Here is a 22,945-nt window from a genome sequence, read left to right as displayed (position 1 = left end):
TTTTACAGATCAATCGTTGCGTGCTACAATTCCGCCGCTGCGCGTCGTATCGGTGAGCGATTAATCATTTTTTATTTTAATATTAATTTGTCAAAAATCAAAACTAGAAAGGGCTTCGCTTAGCTCGCAGACATTTGAGCTACTCGCACGCATTTGAATGTATGCTAAACATTGTCGATTATTTTTCTTGATTTCGCATAAAATAAGATATAAATAAACTTTATTTCATGAAATTGATTTTATATAAAATGAAATTATATAATTATTATTAAAAACAGTAGAAAATAGAAAATATTTTTAAAGGAAGTTCATTCAGTTATTGAAATAATGATACAAAAATAGGAATATATACACTGTCGACTAAGCAAACCCTTGCTTTTTTTTTTGACGAATCGCAAGATACACGATTCTTCGACGAGTATTCTTTCCTCGGAATTTTCGTAAAAATTCGCGATTTTTCCTTTTTAATCTCGTTGGAATAAAAAAATAGCTTCGTCGGCAACCGATCGCTCGTATTATGGCAATAATCAAGACGGCGTGAAATGGTCCCGGGACGCCGGATAAATACGTAGACGTCCTGCGGGAGGATTAAAAAGCGGGGAAAAATTTATTGCACCCTGTGCGGGACAACGGACGCGCTCGCGAGAGATTCGTTCGAGTTCCGTGAGATCGATATATTTTTTTTTCTTTTTTTTTTTTGCACAACCACTTCCTATGCAAAATTACGCGGGTCCTTCCGCTTGGGACAATCCGTCTCCTCTCGTCGGTCGCTTTTCTCGATTTCACCGGGTTCTACTCTTCGAGGTCCTTTGCGGCATTTGCCACCCGAACTTTACTCGTTTTGCATTAAAGTTAATAAAGTAGTTGCCCGAGCGCGCCCAACTTCGTTATTTCGTTGGAGCAATTCGTTCTTGAATAGGCGCGGGCTGGGACATTGATGACGAACGACGAATGATTGTACCGTCGTTTGATGTAATTACCGCGGGATTCTAAGGGAATAAAAACGAGAGGCGGCCTTTTACGCGGCTATTTCATTTTCCAAGGGGGGATTCTTCTTTTGTTACGTCACGAGCGAAACGGTGATAACTGCTATCGTCCCGGTGTTTTCCCAAACGTACTCTCCGCGTTTCGCGGTATTTTTGCGCGGAATCCGCTGTCGCAAACAAAGCGGGTAAACTGCGGTTACTTGAGATATTACAAGCACGGCTATAACGGTGATAATTATCTAGAGTTCGCGATTTGAATACGCAGGAGGTGCTAAAGGAGTTATGTACACTTATGTTAGTTGTTTACTTATTACCGACATTTTTCAATAATATCGGAGTAAATGTTTCTTTAGCATAAATAAAACATGAAAATATGATAGCAAAGTACCATTCTCTTGCTAAACTACATCTTATTGATCGTAAAATAAGATCGCTTTTTGTCCGCGTTCTCGAAATTTCAAGATGTATTTAAAATTATTCATAAATTATTAATGTTAAATAAACTTTAATTCTTAATTATTTGATAATTAAAACGTACATTTTATTTTAGCTCGCACTATATATAGTTGAAAAAAAAAAAAATACAGCGTAACATTATATAAATGAATCAGTTAGCTAGAAAAATTCTTGAAATGTAAAATTTCGTAAGAATTTATATTTTTCCCTAAATATTTAAATTTAAATTTTTTTTTTTTTTAGAATTAGATAAATTATATTATATACACGTGATAATGTGCAAAATCTTTATTATATAGATCGAAAATTTCCTTTTACTTAATTATGTCATTCGTTACTTATTTTTTTTATGCTCTTTTTCACAACAACTGACTCGTATCAATAAATCATTGAAACGTTTTTACGTACCACGAGGATATGCGGTCTCCTTTAAAGTGCGATATGGTTTTCTCCGACGATCGATCTCTGGCTCATTCGTCTGTAAAATAAACCGATAATAAATCAATATTTATGTCGCATTTATATATCGTGTGGATAAAGAAACGTCCACCGAAAAAAAAAAAAAAATTTATCGAGAGAATACAATATCTCTGTGCGCGACACGCTGTTCCCGGTTGCTGCGTACATTTGTTATTCTAAATCTTCTCTTCTGAATTGTTCTCGTCGTACAGAGATCTTTATGGGCAACGTGTTGATTTTATGACGAATCATGGTTAAACCTCGTACGCCCTCGCGAGACCAACGTAGTTGCGCACAGAAGAGAAAGTATCGAATTGCAGCTTAACAAGTCGCGAACTTCATCGTAAAGTCAAGCCGTTTAGAAGATTTAGGAGAGACTTATATATTGAGAACTCTACGAGAGAGAGAGAGAGAGAGGGAATCTTCCACCTCTCTGCGAGTATGAATAATTATTTCATGATACACGATCGCTTTTGAAGCTAAACGTCTGGAAACTCTTCGTCGGAATTTGCGAGAGGATGATGTATAAGGACGGTATTAGGATAACTCGTCTCATCTTTGCGCTGTGCGTAATAAAATTCAATCCGAGGTGAATATTTTCCTCTACTTTCGATCTCAGTTTTTCTGTTTAACATTTATTTTTAAGCAAGTCGAATTATCTCCTCTTGAAACTATTTAACTTATAACTTGTACTCACAGTGACGGCGAAATTGTATTTGAGTTAAAATTTTACTCCTACTTAAATATTTCTTCAAGGATTTTCTCAATCCTCCCTTAATATCCCGTTTTATCCAGAACTCTGTTATTTTTTTTAACTCCATTGCAATTAATTAATATGAGAATCTTCGATATTCATGCGCAAATGCAGTATTTATATACAATAGAAAGAAGAAATTATTTATTACAGATAAATAAATATTTATATATAAATTTTTAAGATTATTATGATTATTAAAAATTATATTAGAGGAGCGAAATTTTAACACAATAATTTTAAAAAGAGAGGAGAGTGGGAGGGGGGGGTGGTGGTGATGGTGGTAATCTGATTGTTTAGAATATTAAAGTAGATGTTCTAAAACTAAGCGATTTTCTAAAACGGAAAATCAAGACATTCTCCTTTCAATAACCGGTAAATAAGATAAACAAACACGCTTTCTTCCTCTTCGTTCGTAGTGACATTCCGAACTAACGCAATTCCACACGTGGTTACACGAATGCATCGAACGCGCCCGTACAATTTCGAATGTAACCGCAGGCCGTATCGGTTATTCGCGATATATAAGTGACTGATGATTTGAATGTTTAATGATTTTTCAAGATGTAAACGCGCCCATTGCGCGATCGTATAACTATAAATTATTGTGAAAGTTTGCGCTACAATTGGGTTGTCAAATCAAGATCAAGCCATTAATTATTAACCATACGTATTATTATCCGATACCCAAGTCATCTCGATTTGGCTTCTATTTTCACTCTCAATTTTCTCTCATGTTTATAGCCTAAAAAGATTTCGAGGTTTAATTATATAGGAATTGATGTAAAGGTTTAATTTATATAAGAATCGAGTTATAGGCTATAAATTAACAGAGGTCTAAGAAGAGCTTTTGGCAAAATTAAAGATGAAATAACTTCAAAAAATGATGGGATTGATTAAAGTGTTTCAAAATAGATGAAAAATTAGAATCGAAAGTAGGAGAAAACTTTCAACTCGGAATGTCGGTATATCGCATAGTCATTAAAGCGCGATTAAGTAATAATAATCTCATTTTAAACACGCGCGACAGTTGAAGTTAATCATCTTACGAACTGTTAATTAAATTATTCCCGGCTCACATGCTATACCGAAGTTCTTCGCATTTCATGGTCGAAATTACGTTGCATAAATATGTCCCGCTATCTAAGGCGATTACGGCGAAATTTTCCTGCAATTAATAAAGCTTTTAATAGATAAGCTGTCAAAGCTTTTAATTTCGAAAAAGCATTTATCGCGAATATAAACGAACATATATAAAAATATATTTATTCAATATTATATTGTCAAATAACATTTTTCCGACCTATTATTGTTGAATTGCAGAATTTACATTTAATTTATAAAAAATAGATTTTTTTCCTTACTATTAAATATATTAATTTTTTCGAAATTATTAATTCGATTATTCTTGAATAAAGAGCATAAATTTTTATTAATAGGAGAGAAAATACGATACTTTCTTGTGCATAAATATTTTTATTTGTATTTAATCACATAAAATAACAAAGATATATTTGTTACGAGGAGTTACGAATGTGTTAACGAGGAAATATTTTCGCGATTAACGTGAAATTTCCAAGTTTGCACAGCTGTATAGAGAGAGTTACGGATAGCTTCCCTTACCATCCTAGATACATCGGCAGGTAACTTTTGGTCCTGCCAAGCCAACAACCACTTGATAGGCTAACATAGTCTGGCTGTACGAGCACCTTGTCGCAAGTGACTTGCGTCAAGTTTCGGTTAACTACACGCCGAGCTTTAATCTTGCTCCCGGTTATTTGCATAAGAATAATAAATTCACCACCAGCAACGTCTATCTCCCGAGCAAGTTTGCGGATCTATGTGTATCGGGATTACTCGCCTTCTTCTTTCCGCGACGAATAACGAGTGATTTCAAAGGAAACAATTTCCGCGCTTATTATTACGAATCTATTGTTGCAAGCGGGGAATGGGGGGGGGGGTGGTATTACGTTGCGGTCAGTGATCATTGGTGAGTTTGCTCTCTGCGAATAATGGGAATAATTTACGTTCGCGCGATATAACACGAGCGGACGTTTTTAATTATAACCATCCCCGTACATTTATTTACAAAGAGAGCGCGCAGCGGCGGCGTTCGTTGCATTAAATTAATTCGCCATAACGGCGCGATCCTGCAGGCGTAATCCTGCTGCTGTAATTAAGAGTCTATGCGAATGAAGCGTCGCGCGAGTAGAAGATGCGTGCAATTTCGCTGGCTTCGCTCGCGATTGGGAAATCTATATGCAATCGGCGCGTCGATCAACGGTAGACTTCGATACTCGCGGGTGAAATAATTGCTCGATCGTGTTGGAAAAGTTTCTTCGCGAGTTCTCCCGATACTCGATACTCGTTGCTACTTGGTCGCGCGATTACCTTGTATCGGAAAAAGAGAGAGAGAGAGAGAGAGAGAGAGAGAGAAACCCATGTTTTTACTAAACGCTCTAGGGTAATACCCGAACCACGATGCTTTGGCGCGATATCTGCCACCTGGAACGGCTGTCTCTTCAGAGAACACTTGCATTAATCGATTTTACCGGAGACTTCTCTCGCGCGTATGATGATACTAACGACGTGGAAATTATCGGTTGGACGCTAAGCCAGGAGATGATCGCGCTGAATCTTGCTGGGATCTTGCAGATCATCCGAGAATTACGCGGGAAATTATATCGCGACTGCTATTATATTTTGCGTTTGAATAAAGAAACTAGGTAATCCTTGATAATTTCTCGCAAATATCGTTTTCACGATAGTGAGTTTGCCGGCGTCTTTTTCTTCCATCTTCTCGAATATTCATATCTTAATCAATCGCGATAAGCACCCGGGTAATGCCGTTACGTATCCATCCCGATCGAAAGTTCATTCCTTCTTGCGATTAGTTTTCTCTAACTCGGGATATGAATGTATACGTTTTGGAAGGATCTGCGTTGCTTCCGTAACGATTCGCAGTAGACGATATCACGGATTTGCCTCGCAACTTCGACGTTAGAAGCGCATCCGTTTCACGGATGAATACTGCCCGATACGGAATGCAATCGAAGCTCGATTACGTTATTAAAATACGGTCGCGCATAAATTTCACCGTAGATTTAGAAATTGGCGATTTAATTATGTAAAAATACGCTGCTTCGCGTAAACTGACGCGGATCATCTGTCGTCGCGAAAGAAACTCTTCGGTTATCCTTCATCTCTCGAAAGAATAGCACCATTCGTGTAACGCGATCTCAGGTCATATTCAAATCGTCGAAATATCGCAGCTCGTCGCGATTTTAACCGTCAGCCATTTGAAAACTTGTTTCTTCAATTCCTGATTTCTGACAGTTTTTTCGCTCGCAAGTTACGCTCATGGAAATTATTTTGCTTAAATAATCAATGAGCAAGGCGATTACCTTGAGACTCAATGTAATTTTCTTTCAATACAAGCTTTCTCTGTGTAATTATATCTTTCAGCGACTTGAACTCTTACTCGTCTTATTAGCATTTATAATTCTTTCAGTATTTTAAATTTATGCAAATTAGTTGAATATAATCCGAGGCATATTAAATTGATCCATGCGATCTTTTTAACTGATTCTATTACCGATTATTATACATAAATCTTTTATGCGATGAAACGACGACGAAGGTAAAAATGCCGAGACGACGACCGAAGAATTTTACTCTTTTTTTTTTTTTCTTTCTAAAAATCTAATACTTTTATCTTTTAAATTGAAAGATAATGTATGTATGTAAGCGTAGGAAAAGGTCTGTCGTATAAAACGGGATCACATCGCGATTCATTATCGCAAAATGTAGATTATTTTTACATCTTGAGTCACCTATTATTAATTCTATTCAAATTTCGTAGAAACTCGATCATTTCTACAAATTGAAGAAAATGTCATGATTATTCTTGTTCTCGCGAACTAAATATTACACATTTTTCCGAAATGTTTTTATTACACTTTTATTATTATGTCATTTTAAGTACGCGACGAATTTAAGAAAATTAGCCGCGTTATCTCGTTTCATTGCTTTGTAAAATAATACTCACATATCTATAGATATTTCTACAATTTTGTCATTTGTCAAAGTTACCGAATTATCGAATAGATTGAAATTTCGATCGAATTCGACGCACGGGTAATTTGAGGCACCGACATTTCACGCGATCCTTCGATAATGTAGGACAATGTGGGATTGGAAATGTTTGAATTGTTCCTTACTTTGAAGGCAGTTTCCGCATTCGCACAAAAGTCTCCATACCTATCCGTCCCCGCCTATATTCCATTGAAAATATTATAATATCGATCATATATATATATATGTATCGCGCTTCACATTCGCCATTTCGAGAATGTTGACTTAAGCTAACGCTGTGCACACTCGAAATATTACATATATGTGCCTCTCAAGAGATTCTGTAGAGTCCTCGTCTCCCATCCTTTAAAGAAAACATTATTTTCTGAATGCATATTTATTATTTCAGAACTCAAATGTTTTTTTTTTTTTTTTTTTACTAATAACAGTAACACTCGCTTTTCTCGCATGTATGTGAATTAATCTTGACGTACATGTCGCTACGAAAACGCTCGTTCAACTGAAGCGATATCTCATATATCTACATAGATAAATCCGGAAATTATCACCCGTGTAAGGGATTCTCCCCGTCACTTCGCTCGGTCTAGTGACAAATTTCGCCAAATTATTATATAATAACCATGATTTCCGACCTAGTAACGCGTCACGACTTCATTCGCACATTTACACCGAGTTCGTCGAATGTTACCGTCAATTATTATTCCTACGATATTCGCTCCAGGATGAGATGGATTTTCGATGATGCCTTGAAGAACTATAATACGATATCTCCACGTAAAATAGCGCTGCTCCTCTATAGATCTTACCCTGCTCTCGAGATCGTACCCTCCATCCATCCATCGCGCTTCGAAATTAATTAAAATGAATATTGAAATAATTTAGCCCGAGGGACGACAAGTGCGCGGGAGAAAAAAATCTGCTAATAAATAAGAAGGAGAGGGGGGGAGCTCGAGGGAGGCGCAAGATACGTTCTCGAATGGATGGAAGCATCGTAACGACTTTTAATATTTTTTTAATATTTTAATATCGATTGAACGTTATGTCACGTGCATTTCACGTGGTCGATCGAGCCTGGAAATTTTCTCGCGTAATGATAAAGTCCTCGCGAATTATTCGCGACGGCTTATAATGCCGCTCTTTTGCGCTTCCGTCTTTTTTTCCACGCCCTTTATCGTTTCCTTTCTCGTCGCTCGAGAAAAAGTAATATCGCCACCGGTGATGCGGTGAAACCGGGAGTGTTTCTGCATTGATTTTCTTCTCCGCTCTTGGCGTTCCTTTTCGGTCGATTGTCACTCATCAACGTTTCTTTCATCGTTCTCTTTTATTTTTTTCATATTTTGGATCTGTCAATTTCTTTTCATACACGTATCTTTCCTCTTTATTCCTTAACGATAGTTTCAAACGTGACTCTCTTAAAGCTCCGTCTGTGTAGCGTTAAAAAAGTAAAAACATTACGGATAATACTACGTAATGTCGCTTTATATCCCTTGCACTTTCTACAATGCGACTTTCTCTTAGAACGAGCTATGCGGCGAAACAAGCCATGATTTATTTCATCCTCTTGTTTTACTATCTCTTTTTATTACGGGACTGGGAAAGAGAGGACAGAGATAGAGATGGAGAAAAGGGTGACAAGAAGTTATTTTTACTAACGTTATTTTTACTAACGAGAGGGAGGCGATGGATGATTATTTCACTTCAGGGACGATTTCACGGCAACCGTGTCGAGAAACTTATCTAGGAGCAATATATATATATATTTTGCAAATTTGAAATGTATTACTATTTTTAAATTTATTTATTTTATCTTAGGGACGACCAATTGCGTAATCTCGATCTAATTTCGAAGATCAAATCATGAAGGTTACGCGATGATTTGATATAAAAGGAGGAAAAATGTAAATGTATTATTAAAAAAATCTTTCCTCGAGGAAAGCTTTGTATCTTGACCAACAAAGTTATTAACGAATGTATTTATATTTAATAATTCTTTTTATAATTATCGATAATTTTATATGGAAGAGATTGGAATTTTTTATTAATATGATCTCTAGTATTCGTATATGTAAAGAAATGTTTGACAATTTTCAAGTACTTATTATATTTGAAGATATCTTAATAGATCGATAGCGAATTCTTCGATAACATTAGATACGTCAAATGTTATATATCTTGTCAGAAATAATTATTGCATTGACTGAATATTTCGATAATACATTTACCTTTCCGAGAAAACTCGGAAACTAAGATGAATCGCAAAAAGTTATGAGTTACGTAGAGATAAAAGTTAAAAGTTCATATCTACTGATATATCCATCGAAAGGATTAATGTTTAATAATAAATAGATTAGGTACAAGTGTATAATAAGTAAATCCAATGAAAGAGAAAGAGAGACAAGAAGTGTCATTTTTTAAGACGACAGTATAATTGTATGTATTTGATGCGATAATCATTGTCGTGCCATTGAATAAAGGATGACAGTCTTTCGTGCAGTTATGATTTAATTTTCGTAATCAATTACATTATATGCGCGCTTGCCATTGAAACCGTGTATTCTCGACCAAGAGAATGATAGCTTCTATCAGATCGACACGCGGATTGAGATTGGACATAAATGAAGAAAGGTATATCGATGATAGAGGATGAATTGGATAATGGTGAATTAATGCAAATTGCGATAAAAAAATATTTGCTTTCGCAAATGATTTATTCTTATGCGTCAAATCGGTTGGAAACCCGGATGGAAGGGAAGACTGGACGGACTAATAAACGGAAGAGAAAGAAATGTAGGTAATAAAGCGCGGGAGCGAGAGCTTAATAATCTCGGCCGGATGACTTTACATTCGCATCCCCTTGCACAATCCAAACTGCAGCCATGCTTTCTCTCCCTCTCTCCTTCTCTCTCTCTCTCTCTCTCTCTCTCTCTCTCTCTTCCTATACGTTCATATAGAAATCAATAGCAGGCACGTGCATGTAATTGGTCTCGTTTCTATCGAATTAGCAACAATAATGACGCGATGATTTGTACAGGCCACTTAACCACCAGTACACACAATGCATCGGTTAATGATAATAGCGGCTAGATAGAGAGGTATAGAAAAAAAAGAAGAGGAAAAGTCCACCGGTATTCACTCGAATGGAGATCAATCGCGCAACAGATTGGCCATTCGCTTTGAAGTATGTTAAACGGAATTTATTGCAGCGACCTTTTTTTTTTTTTCCCCCTTCTCCCTCGTAGATGTAACGCGTGTCTCGGCGTCTCGCGAACGACAACGGATAGACATCCATCTCTTTATACATCCACCGCGGGCGCCATTAACTAGGGGGAGAACTCGGGCGAATTGAATTTACGATACCGCGAATGGAAATCTCGGTCGCTCGTAAATTTTGACACTGGCAACGAGACGGCGCGCGCGACCAAGTGACTTACGAAAAAAAGGTAGAAGGTAGACTCGAACGGGAGACTGTTAGTAATTAAAATTCCGCGGGGATAGCGAACTTTTTTTCCCAATTTTTATGACTCGCTGGCGCGCGATTCCTCTTGCGATTCTAGCTCGTTTTTAAATTCAAAGAATCCGGAAGGAGTCTCAGTTTCTGCCGCTTCTAAGTTTACAATGTTGCTGATTTAAACGTGGCTCTCCTTCCTTTCCTCGCACTCGTTTCTCTCTTCCTTTTCCATCCCTTCCGCAAGTTCATTTTTTCATTTATAAACGATAAGCTCTGCGATAAAATTAAATATTTCCCATGTCGTGTTTCAAATGTAAAAATAATAATTAATTAGGTTCGATCTATTATAATTATAAACGGTGAATTATTTTTTGAAAATTCCTTCAGGATGGCTTAGAGTATACCACGTGCAGATTAATCTTCCGTTGGCAGGAATAGTTGCAATCAAAGTTAACAATGTCCTTAACTAAGTTTGCACCTTTCCCATTCCGGTTTTTATACAGGATGTCCCGGAATGGAACTTTAATAACAGAATCTTTGAGCAATCCGGGCTCGATTTTTCTTCAGCTTAAATGTCAAAGTGCCATTGAAATTTCTCGAATTATCGCAATTGGACGCGATCGAAAATGCGAAAAAAAAATCTCTATACGGTAAAGAAATAATGAAAATTTATTGTTAATTAAAATTTAAGTATTTATATTACAAACATTTTTACAAACTTTTAATTGCTATGATATTTTTGTTTACCGTCGAGTATTAAGAACTTGCATTTGAAACTTTCTTCAAGTAACTCTCTTTATAAAATCTATCAAGAAAACTAGCCTGTACGTATTAAAGGCGACCTTATATTAAAGATGAATATATGACGTCTCAAATACTTTTTCGAGAGACATCCACGTGTTATGGGTGAATAAATTAATAATTGTATCTAGAAAAGCTAAATTATTAATTGTTGTGCGAAATATAAAGCAATCACAACTAAATTTGTGCAAATGTCAAGATCGCGTTCGCGATCGTAATTCTTTATGTTTTTAATATCGAATAACATTCTTATAATGTTTTTGTTCAAATCGAAGGGATACAATTTTTATTCCGATATTCTTTATCTGATTATTTTTGTTCTGAAATTTTTAAATATTAGTACAACTTTAATACTTTGTATTTTATCTATCTTAAAGATAATTGTTCCATTCTTTTTACGGTACATGAGTAAATGAGTATTATTATTATTTTACTGTATGCATTTTTGAAACATAATTCTTAACTTTATCTGAAATTTAGAAATCGCGGAAGATATAAAAAATATATAGACGTAACGGGAGAATGTCTCTTTTACATAAAACAAGAAAAATTTACACGTCTGTGTAAATTTACGTAAGTAATATAATTCAGTGAATATAATATAATATTATATCTTAACACAGAAATCTGTGAAACATGGATTAATGGAGTTTCCTCGCTACAAGTTCCCTGTCCGATATAGCGTCTCGTGGGAAGGAGATCTCTCTCTTAATTTGATATCGTTGCCAAGAATGTAACTTACTCTCGCGCGTCCAACTCCACTACAGACTACACACCATAAACCACCATAAATCGATATCGATAGCGCACGTGGTTAAAGATAAAGGACCATTTTAATATCGCCGTTGGCTTTAGATATTCTGATTTTTGTGTACGACAACTCCACAACATCCTCGCGTATAAATATCTTAAAATGCATTGATTTCTTTCGCGTAAAATACAATTTATTTTTTTAGAAAAAAAAATGTTTGCAGATTGAAGCTCTTTCGCACACATATATAAAGAATTGGTTTCTGAATAACTACGGAGCAGAAATAATTTTTTTTATATTATGTTATTTTCTACTGAAAGCTATGTCATGTGGGAAAAAAAAAACATTCGAAGAATATTATATAACGTTTCATTCACAAGAAACTTGTAATTTGAGATATTTTATGTTATTAAAGCAAAATATTTTTATAACACAGTTCAACAAAAATAAAAATAAAAGAGAATAATTATTTCTTATAGTTTTTTACGTTTAATATGATTTTAAGCTTTTTAAAAATCAATTTTTTCAATTTTTTTCAAAAGAAATTTGTAAAGCTTAAAATTAATTGTTTCTGATTAAATATTGAATTTATTACAACATAGGAAAATTGTATTTTAGGATTTTATATTGGATTTGTCGTATTATTTTTATCAATTTATTGAAATTAATAATCTCTTTATAAATTTATTCAAAAATTTGACAATTTTTTAATTTTGATATCAACCATATATATATATATTAATCTCGTTATTTTTTGACATCAGATTTTTATTTAGCGAATTAAACAATCCGTAAGTTTAAACGAATAATTGAAAAAAATGTTTGGTTTATAGATTATCCGTAATCTTCGCTTTATAACTTTCCCGCAATAGATTTAACATTTAATTATGAAAATCTTATTATCTTCGCAATAAATTCTTTTTAAAGACTGAAAATGTCTGACAATGCATTTAATTTTTTATATAATAAAACTTTTTTAATACGTCGTGTCGCATATCGTCACTGTAGCGTTAAAATAATCTTTTCTCTATCGTTTAAATTTTAAATTTCTTAATATTATGACGTGAGAATATAGTATTCTGAGAGAGCTAAAATTATATTTTGCATAAAAATGGCGGCAGATTATTATTCTTTCTTTTTTAATTTGAAAGAAATAACTTTTTATCGAATTATTTTCTAATTCGTGATATATTTTATGTTTTATACATAAATTAAGAAAAAAAAGGACAATCTAATGGAAATTGATAATTATATCATTCATACAATTTATCTCGAATGAAGAATACAAAGTTAAAGGTGACAGTGGATAAGTAGCTCGCCCTTCATGAAAAATCGTTCTTGGCACTTTGAATGTACGAGAGAGAATGGCAAGTTTACATCGGAGTTTGCGAGGCAAAATTGCCTGCGATTGGAAAGCGAGGTGAAGTTTAACGAGTCACGCGACAGATCGATCGGTTAGGCTCTCCTGATACGAGAATTCGAATCGGGGGGACGTATGCGCGAAACTTTTTCACGTTGTACCGATATTTTTTTTGCACACGCCCAAGTTTTTTTTTTTTTCCCCCCGACGTCTCGATTTCGCCAAGAGTGGGAGGAAGGACGAGCACGAAGACGACGAGGAGACGCAACTTTCCCGCCACGAAATAGCCCCGGGCGTTTAATGCCGGACTAACTCAATCCGAAACGAAAACGAGTTATCGGTGCTAATACAATTCGATCGTACTATCGCCGGCAGTCTCTGTCGTAAAAAGATCCCGACCCGATAGGACAGCGGAGATCTCTTGATATATATATATACGGTTATCCACGTATATGTATATCTCGTATATCCTGTATACGTGTATATCCCATCGGTGTGCTCCAATTTTCGCTATTCGAATCTCATCCTGGAATATCGATCCGTTGATGTCAGTTAGCGTTTATCCTAAAGAATGGATCTTCCGACCCTCCCAGCTCAAATGGTCTTTTCGTTTCTCGATGCGCTATCTTTTTAATCGCATTTTATCACGCTTAATATCGTGAGATTTCGGTTAACCTTACACATGTATTGTATAAATAAATGTGATCTGTTTTTCGTATGAAAATAATTTTCAACGTATCTGAGTATTTCTATCGCGTATATGATTTTACAAGAACTAGAGACAGTGTAGGTGGTCTCCTCTATTTAAATATCTGATTACGCGCTCTAATTAATATATATATTTTTTAATTAGAGTACAATGGGAGAATATATGCTAAAGTATTATCCTTCATTATCTCATGTACGTATTCATAAAAAAAAAAAAAAAAAAAAAATCACGAGGACGCTGGTAGAATCGCCTCTGTTTATGTCCTTCCTTTCCCTCTCGCATTCTCCTCTTTCTGCTTTCTCATCTGTTTATTTATCGAAGTCGTTTACCGCTTTTGATTCGCGAATTTCTTCCTCTCGCGCTCCGCTACCCAGTCTTTATCCACGCCAGCTTTCTCCTTCTTTTCTTCTTATTTCTGGCACGTCGCATCCCACGACACGGTTCGTTTCACCTTCTCTCGTCGTCTCGTCTCCGTTCTGTTTTCCCGCCCGTTATTCTCGCTCCGGCCTCATCGCTCTCACCTCCCCGTTTTTCCTCGCGATCTCCGCCCAAAACATATTTCCTCGAAAACGTCAGGGTTCACCTGCTCCAAGTCACTTCGCATCGATCGATCGGTCGTCTCCCAACTGGTGAAATCCGAATTTGCCCTCCGCATACATTTGCGAAATCGCGTTCGCTCCTCTGCACACATCGCTCTCCACGATGATCATTCGCGTCGCCCTTGACACCTCGAGAGCTCGAATAGGAGCGATAAATTACGTCGCGAGGGAATTATAAGGAGAAGGAGAGAGTGCGAGGACAAAAATTCACATCTCGGATATGACAAACAAGTCTTACAGTGGCCAATTAAATCGATTTTATTTTCTACGCAAGAATAAAGACCTCTTTTTTTTTTTTTTTTTTTTTTTTTTTTTTTTTTTTTTTTATTCCGCTCGTAAATTCGTCCGGGAGACATGCTTATTTTCGCTTTATCAAGCGCGAGTGTTCCCTTAAATGTTTGATGACGCGACAACGCAGAGATTCCTCGTCGAATTATACGTGGAAAGCGCGGGAAACTTTTGGCTTGACGTCACCGTTGTACGATGCTTTTCTCATTTATCGTTGACGAGGCTTTAGCGCGTCCCCCCCGTAAGTGTCGACGGTTCTGGGGGTTGCGAGCGTGTTTTATTTACGACTGACGGGGGGCGGGGGTGGGGGGGGGGGGTAGCGTGTAACATCGCGTCAATATGGAACTTTTGTGGAAAATTAAGGAAAGTTGCCCGGTGATAGGTCCGGTTCTCCGAGAAAACTTTTAAAGCAAAATCAGCTGCCGTGCGGCACGCGAGTAAATATTCTTGCTTTTTTTTTTTTTTTTTTTTTACGCGAAAACTACACCCCGTTTTTATCGCTCGTCGAATTTGCAAGCACGAGAAGCATTCTGCCTTGTTTCACTCTGTGTGCGCGCTTACTCGATTGCCTGAAACAATTAGCAATTCCCTTTGATAAACTTGAGCGATTGAAGCGGATATAGCATGCGCGTAAAATAAACGATCTAGAAGAAAATAAATTTTTATTCTATTTTTAATAATATTTTATCTTTTTTCGATTATTCGATCTATATCTCGCTCTTTTTCTCGCTTTATCTCTTTCTTTCTTTCTCTAACGAAAATAAATATTATATACAAATATAATGTATGTATATTAGACATTATTCTCTCTTATTCTGTAAATAATTATTAATTACTATATAATAATTATATGTATTATTATATAATAATTATTAATTACGATATTACAAAGTAAATTTAATTGATCGATGAAAATGTGATAATTCGCACATACATGCAATTGTATCTATTTAACATGTTGATTTAATCATTAATTTAATCATTAAGTAATAAAAATATTAAATTGCTTCGAATAAAAAGATTTGTTTGTCGTATAAAACAGTTCTCTATAGTGGATGAACTTTATTAGCTTAATAAAGGGAAGAGATGTATTGGATAATTGGTGAAAAATATAATTCATCGGGTGCAGTTAACGGCGAGTTTCGGCCTCTATTGGAGAGAGAGAGAGAGAGAGAGAGAGAGAGAGCGTGAGAGAGAGAAATGTTATGATCAATAGTTATGATTTTATTGGCGTGGGTGCAACAAGTAGTTGCAAATTTCGTTTATAGATGCAATAAACACTTGTACAACTTGCATGGTTTGTTTGGGGAAATATTAATTTGCGTTATATACGAAACGGTGACGCCGAATTGTGTCGCTTCGATCCCATAACAAGGGCAACTGTTTCTCTAAAATAGCGATTGTTTCATTGTCGTCATTTTCATTGAGTCATCGTCGATTCCATTAAGCTTACTTGTTTCGTGCATATATTTTTATACACTTATTTGGACGATATTTGTATGTATTACACATAAGCGCGGTTACCGATCAACGGCTTAACTTAATACCTTAAGTGAGTCACTTACTTGAGCTTTCTGCCACGTATGAACCTAGAAGAGAAAATGCCGCGGGCATCCTTTGTTTTACACAATGGCGATCTCGATTATTTTCTCTTCTCTGAGTTTCGCAGAAAGTTTAATAACAATAATAATGTACGTGATATTATACTAAGGTGAATAAATATACTAAAGGGAATATATGATACCCTAAAGGGGGTATAACAACACTCATAACAAAAAGGTCAGAGTTTACGTGACTCAATACGCGGATACACGTGTGTTCATATATTAAATTCGATATATCCTTTCTTCTTCTTTCTTTTCTTTATTTTTTTTTTCTCTTCATTTTCTTTCTTTTTTTCTAACGCACCCGTTAGAGTTACGAACGCGATTTCTGACGATATCCGTATCTGTCTTTTGGAAAAATAGAGATAAAGAGAGCATAATTATTTTATAATTATTTATAATTATTTCACCCTCATAAATATAGAATTTCACTCTAACATATTGCTAACAGAAATTCCAATCGATTTTCAACCAAAGACAAATAATAACGGATGCATTAAGTCGCAAACGTAATTATTATTTTTCGCACAATATCGCTGAAAGCTTGACTAATTAATTGCCCTGGCCAAATTCTATCGACAAAATTACCATATATTCCCATATTTAGAATTCACACAGTGAGATAAATAGTTTGAGACCCGTATGCGACGTATTATCTGTATAATAACAATCGTTTTTAAATTTTTTTTCTCGAAAAGAATCGTAGCTTCATCGCAGAAAAATACCGAGAAATAATTCCCTCCGAATTCTTTCATTAAGGGGAGGACGCGCGTCTCTTTTGCAGATACCTTTCCGATTACATCCAGGTCGCGATTACCGATACGATTACGAATGCGAGTCGCGTCCGCGAACGAGCTCCGGTCCACGCCGTGGCAGCCAACGATATTGATAGCTTCAGTTTCTTCGCCCGGGATCCTATCGAGGAAAGTTCTGAGGTATCCCAGCGCTTACATGCATCCTTGCCGCTCGCGCGCACAACGCGCCCGGCGAAGTTGGCCAATTTAATTTTCTAAATATTCATGGTACACCATGTCCCTCCGGTGAGCGAAAACGCGCATTGGGAGAAGAGAGAAATGGCGAACTATAAATATTTTATCTCGCGTCTCGCCGCAACTTCAAACGAGAGACGAATATGAGATATCTCGGATGAGATCTGCTTCTCTATCTCTCTCTCTCTCGGCGTATATTCATGTCGGATGTAATATTAAATTATACCATTATCCATGCAAATTCGGAAGTTCTCATGTGTGGCGAGCTTAAATACTTAAAGGAAACCGTCGGAAAATCGAAAGGATCGAAGGGCGCCCTTTAAACAAATCAAGCAAGTCCATTTTTTTTTGTTTCGTTAAAGGAATTATTTACGAGTTGTGCGCTGAGCCTTGTATTTAGGTATTAGAAGCTAATTAATTCGGCAATCGATTGTTTTTAACACGAAGCAAAATAATACAAATAACGTAGTAGTTACACACACGTAGTACAAAGATTGTTTATATCAATTTAAATTTTAACTGCACTAATGATCGACAAAGACATCGGTATTTTTTTGCAATCAGAACCACATCCTAACGTTATACAGAGAATGAATTTTATTCCTCAAATTGCAAATCTTTAGAAAGTACATTAGGCGTAAAATTGATATTGAGAAAATTATTTTAGTTCTGAGAACAATCAGATTTTTTTTTTTTTTTTACGCAACCGTCTTTTCCCCTCAATCTTTAAAAAAGTAATCGTATTTAATTCGCATTGCTGACTGAGCGCCTACAGCATCCAAAGTTCGGTCTATCGATTCGTTTTGGCGAAAAGCAATCTACCTCCACCGAGCGATACCTATACACCAAGGATCCCTGAGCGGTGTCCTAAATTTCGTGATATATCCGCGAACGGCTGCCATCCTACTCTCATCGTAACGTTGCTGGCGCGTGCAGGCTCTTGGATGCGAAATACTGGTGCGTACATGGTGCATCGGTTACGGGGCCGCCCTTTGTGCGCGTAATAATCGTTGCATTATTCGATTCCAATCTGGTCTTTGGGGTCATTTGTATTGATTTATTGAGCACACCCGCCTATTTGGTGATTGCGGACACGTAACTGCGCGCGAACCCGCCTCGCGTCTACGCGCTCCTCGTACGTATATGATCTCATATTAAAATCCAAACCTATGACATGCGGAAAATGTCAAATGTTCATATTATTTGTTTAAAAGCAGACGCGCGCCCGAGATGAACGCCGCTTCGACTTTTGTTTTTAAGCATGCATTTCTACGATATGTAAATTATTCCAGTGGACTTGCCAGTCGGAAATATTGCGTCCATTGAATGAATTTAGAATAGTAATAATTTTTAATCAGATATCGCGTATTGAAAATACAAAATAAATTTTTTTTTTTTTTTTTTTTTTTTTTCCACAAATCTATTAAAAGGTAGATGAATACAATTCTGTTAGTTTCTTTTTTTTTTCCCCCTTTCAAACTAACGGATAATAAATCGGACGTTTCAGTCCCGAATATTATAAATAATATAAAAATTGTATGTGTCTTGAAATGAGGATAAAAATATTTTATATATTATTATTACCTTTGGTTGGCAAAATTAACAAGATTTGAAAAATTTCGTCGCTCCATTCTGTCCTGTTACCGCGTAAACTTAGCTCACTGCTTTATATTTCGCACAGCAATTAGCAATTTAGCTTCTCTTGATGCACCGCAATTACCAATTTACCTTCCCTTACCGCGTAAGCAATTACAAGATTACCTTCGCGTTCCGCGTGGATCGGGTATCTTCCGATGTCTCTTGAACGTGTGTTTACTTACATTCGATATATATCGTTCCTATTTACGATATGCCGTCTCGAACAATAAATAAATTATATTTTACTTGGATGCTTGAGCCAAATGGAAAAGAGAATTTTTCGCCGAATTGACTGATCGGAACGATTAATCTACATATATGGAATATACTGACTTCATTGTTCTATTTTTTTTTATTTCTTATAAATTGTTAAGATATAAAGATGCAAATGATTATTAAATCCTTAAAATATAAAATGCTTTAATCTTTTTATAAAATTATGTTAAAAGTATTTTTACATTGCTTCTATTGTATTTAAAAACGCAAATTGAATCTCAATTGAATTGAATGAAGCCGCTAGTGCATAAATTATTGTAGTTGAAAAAATGTCTTGTAAAATCAGGATGGTTTATGTGTATTTAATTTTTATTTAAATATATTGACGTCAGAGATTTTATTATTATTCTTCCTCTGGCCTCTATCTTTTGCATAATAATTTTGCGCGCACTTATATTTTACTTTTTGAAAAATATTTTATGATAAAACGTTCACACACATATACACGTTTCTAGTTTTTTTGTTTTTTTTTCCGAGAAGCTTAGGCTTTTTATAAAACGTTTACAATATATATATATATATATATATATATATATATCATCTCAATATCTAATGTTTAATAATAATTTTAAGAATTTTTAAAATGGTTGTTCACACATGTTTAATTTGTGATAATAAGCGTATATAAATTATTAATTATATTTATCGATATACAGATAAATTGCTTGCTTATCGAGGAAAGGGAAGAAATAGTCAACTTTGAATAAAGCTTTAAATCAAAGTTCAAAAGGATACCTAATTTGAATAATAGTTTGGAAGAATTTGTAACCGCACGACAGAATCTCTAATTACACTATCAGCAGCTAGTCTGCAGTGGAAAAAAATGCAACAACCCGACCAAGATTTGCGTACACACAATTCTACAATGCTACTGGTTTCACATTACCGCGCATATTGCGCTAGCCATCGAATTAATTACAAAAAGGAAAAGTGAGAGGCATTAAAACACAGAAACCGTAGCCGCCCTATATTTTATTGTAGCATATATGCGCTAAAGCTGAACATAAAATTTTTCCATAGGAATTCCAATAAAAACAGAGGAGTTTAAATTTGACCGGGGCCAATGCAATTACAACAACGGATTCGAGAGAAGGATTGCACGCATTTTCTCTTTTTTATTTTTATTATTATTTTTTTTTTTTTTTTTTACGGGACGTGCGTTGCTCTTGCACAGAGCAGGCGGAGTTTCGATCTATCGATGCATACACATTGATCTTTTACCCTCGCGACAAATGGATAAATGATTTGGAATGATTTAAATTGGGATATTCGTGCAATCGCGGCCGCGAAACGAAGTTTGCGAACGAAAGTGTCGCGGCCTCGTATAAAGTTCGAATTTCGAAGAACGAGTTTGTGTAAAGAAGTTTAATAAAAAAAAAAAAAAAAACATCCCGTACGCACACACGTAAAGCAACGTCATCGTAATAGGAGCTCGTGAGCGAGCATAACCTGGGATACATTTTCCCCCCTGCAATATCAATTTCCATAAATGTGTCTTAGAGCAAGGCGCACGCAGTGCAAGAGAGTTTCAATAAAAAATTAATATATTCAATTTGCTATACCGTTGCGACTACGATGTATTTCGCGCATCGGCGTAAATTCTTTTATCGCGTGTCCTTACAAAGCGGCGGCTCGTGCAATGCGAGAAATAAACTCCCCCCTCCCCCCCCCCCCGAGACTTTTTATCGATCAATCTTTGCTGAATAAAAATTTTAACAAAGTTCTAGTTACGTGTAATATCAAAATTTAGTCGCATTTTTTTCTTAATTTTCGCGAAATTTTCTGCAATCGGGGGGAGAAAAAAAAAAAGGTATTCTCATTTTTGCATGGCATACTTGATGAGAACGCACATGTTTTACGCTATCGGCGTAAAAGCAACACCCTGCGTGTCATTGTGCCATATATATTCTTTTTCCACGACGATGGATGTTATCAGAATCACTAACTAGATCGCATGCGTGCGCCAGAAGATAACGCGGTCGTGCGCTCGAAGGAAAAGCTTCATTTTTAATTAACTAGAATAGAAGTTTCTACAGGCACAGGAGCTCTTATGTAATAATAATGTGCGGTAACGTTACAACCTGCACATGCGAAAGCATAACGCGTTATTAACGTTACTGATCGTTATTAGTTGAAAAGACGGCATTAAGTTGACCTAAATAAGCTTCCGTAAATTGGTGCTGGCATTCTCGTTACGAAGCTACACTTTTAATGAAAGTAAGATACGAATAAATCTGATTCTCATATTTTTGAAATACATATATATATATATATATATATATATATATATATATATATATATATATACAAGGGATATTCCCGTTACATCTATAATTTTCACAGATATTATTTCATGCGATTTCTTCATTTGATATGAATAATCAAGCAGCGCTTTATTAATTACGTTCCGATTATGACTGATTGTCAATGTATTTTGTATTTTCTGAATTATATTTAAAGATGTTATTGTAAAGAGACGTTGTTATAAATCTGCTATTGATGGTAACGATGTCTATTTTATCAATTATGCGCAAAGTAACGAACGCATAATTTCATTAGAATGTAGGCGTAACGCGAACAGTAAATTTCACGAGAATATCATGAATATTCGTGCAAACTAAAATACAGCAGAAATTCTCGTCAAAAAAGCCGCCCTTATTTTTTTAATATCGTTTATATAATTAAATTATTTAGAAATGCGTGTATAAATAAGCGAAATGCATGTGGAAGGTGAAATAGGAATTTATTTTGTCTAATTAGAGAAATGTATTTTTAACCGAAAAGAATATTAATCGAATGAAAAGATATTTCGATAATATTATACAATTGAATCCGACATTCTTCGATGGAATGTTTCTATTGCTTTATTTACCTTCTCTATTTTCTTTGTTATATCTTTGTTATGAAATAATAATAAATTATTACAAAGATAAAATATAACAAGAATTACAGGTGGTTTATCTCCAGTATGTTTGGAAAAATTTTTTTATCGAAATATTTTATCGAAAATTAATTGAATCAATATTAAAATGGCGTAGAAGATAATTTATTACAGACACAAGTCTAATTATAAAAATATAAATCTATGCTTCACACGCATAGATATTAGAAATTGTAATTGTAAAAGTGTGTAATAAATATATCACTGCTAAAGCACCTTGCGAAATTTCAAGACGATTCCGATAATGAACATGCGTAATGAAGTTTCTATTTTATTTTTCGCTCTAAGGGACTCCAAGGTACTTAAGATTCATTATACTGGACGAAGATCTTTCGAATTTATGCCATGATGAGAGTGGAAACGCATATTCGTTACCCTACCTCACGTCTCAATCGCGTCTCCTCCCGAAAGATCCTTTAGAAATCCTCTAGTCCGACGACTTTCACGCAACGCGAAAATGTCGGCTCAGATTATCGTGACGCGCTTATCGAAGGTCTTAACATTTTACTCGCACATCCTCGTCGCATTTTCTCTCCCATCTTCAACGATCAGCGGATGAGCTTAAACATATTTCGGTGTCCGAGATTTCATGTTACTTTGATCATTTCAGACTGTGACATTTTAAAAACTTGATCATAAATTTGTTAAAGAAAATTATGTACGTGTCAAAAGTAAGACATTTAAAAAATAAATACGATTTCGATGATGCTAAGGAATTATAGATAACAAAAATAATATAGTAAATTATAGAGAAAGAATATATTCTACGATATATATTCTTATGTATATAC

The 22,945-nt window shown here is 35.4% G+C and overlaps 2 protein-coding genes across 3 annotated transcripts in view; one reads left to right on the top strand and one right to left on the bottom strand.

Annotated features, from left to right (window-relative positions):
• The window catches only part of LOC138932763 (uncharacterized), a 126,918-nt gene that overhangs the window by 46,576 nt on the left and 57,397 nt on the right, over positions 1 to 22,945 (top strand). For both annotated transcript variants that reach the window (XM_070294901.1, XM_070294902.1), the window contains exon 2: positions 9 to 52. The gene's annotated coding sequence lies outside the window, so the exon portion shown is untranslated. The remainder of the gene's footprint in view (positions 1 to 8; positions 53 to 22,945) is intronic.
• LOC138932762 (1-phosphatidylinositol 4,5-bisphosphate phosphodiesterase epsilon-1) overlaps positions 1 to 22,945 on the bottom strand; it is a 112,325-nt gene that overhangs the window by 87,716 nt on the left and 1,664 nt on the right. The window contains exon 2 of the mRNA XM_070294896.1: positions 1,851 to 1,920. The gene's annotated coding sequence lies outside the window, so the exon portion shown is untranslated. The remainder of the gene's footprint in view (positions 1 to 1,850; positions 1,921 to 22,945) is intronic.

This window comes from Polyergus mexicanus, unplaced genomic scaffold (assembly GCF_030449975.1).
Source record: "Polyergus mexicanus isolate NDT 795.1 unplaced genomic scaffold, iyPolMexi1.0 SCAF_4, whole genome shotgun sequence".
Taxonomy (NCBI): domain Eukaryota; kingdom Metazoa; phylum Arthropoda; class Insecta; order Hymenoptera; family Formicidae; genus Polyergus; species Polyergus mexicanus.
Note: the sequence above shows the minus strand (reverse complement) of the source record. Positions and strands in the feature narration are given on the sequence as shown.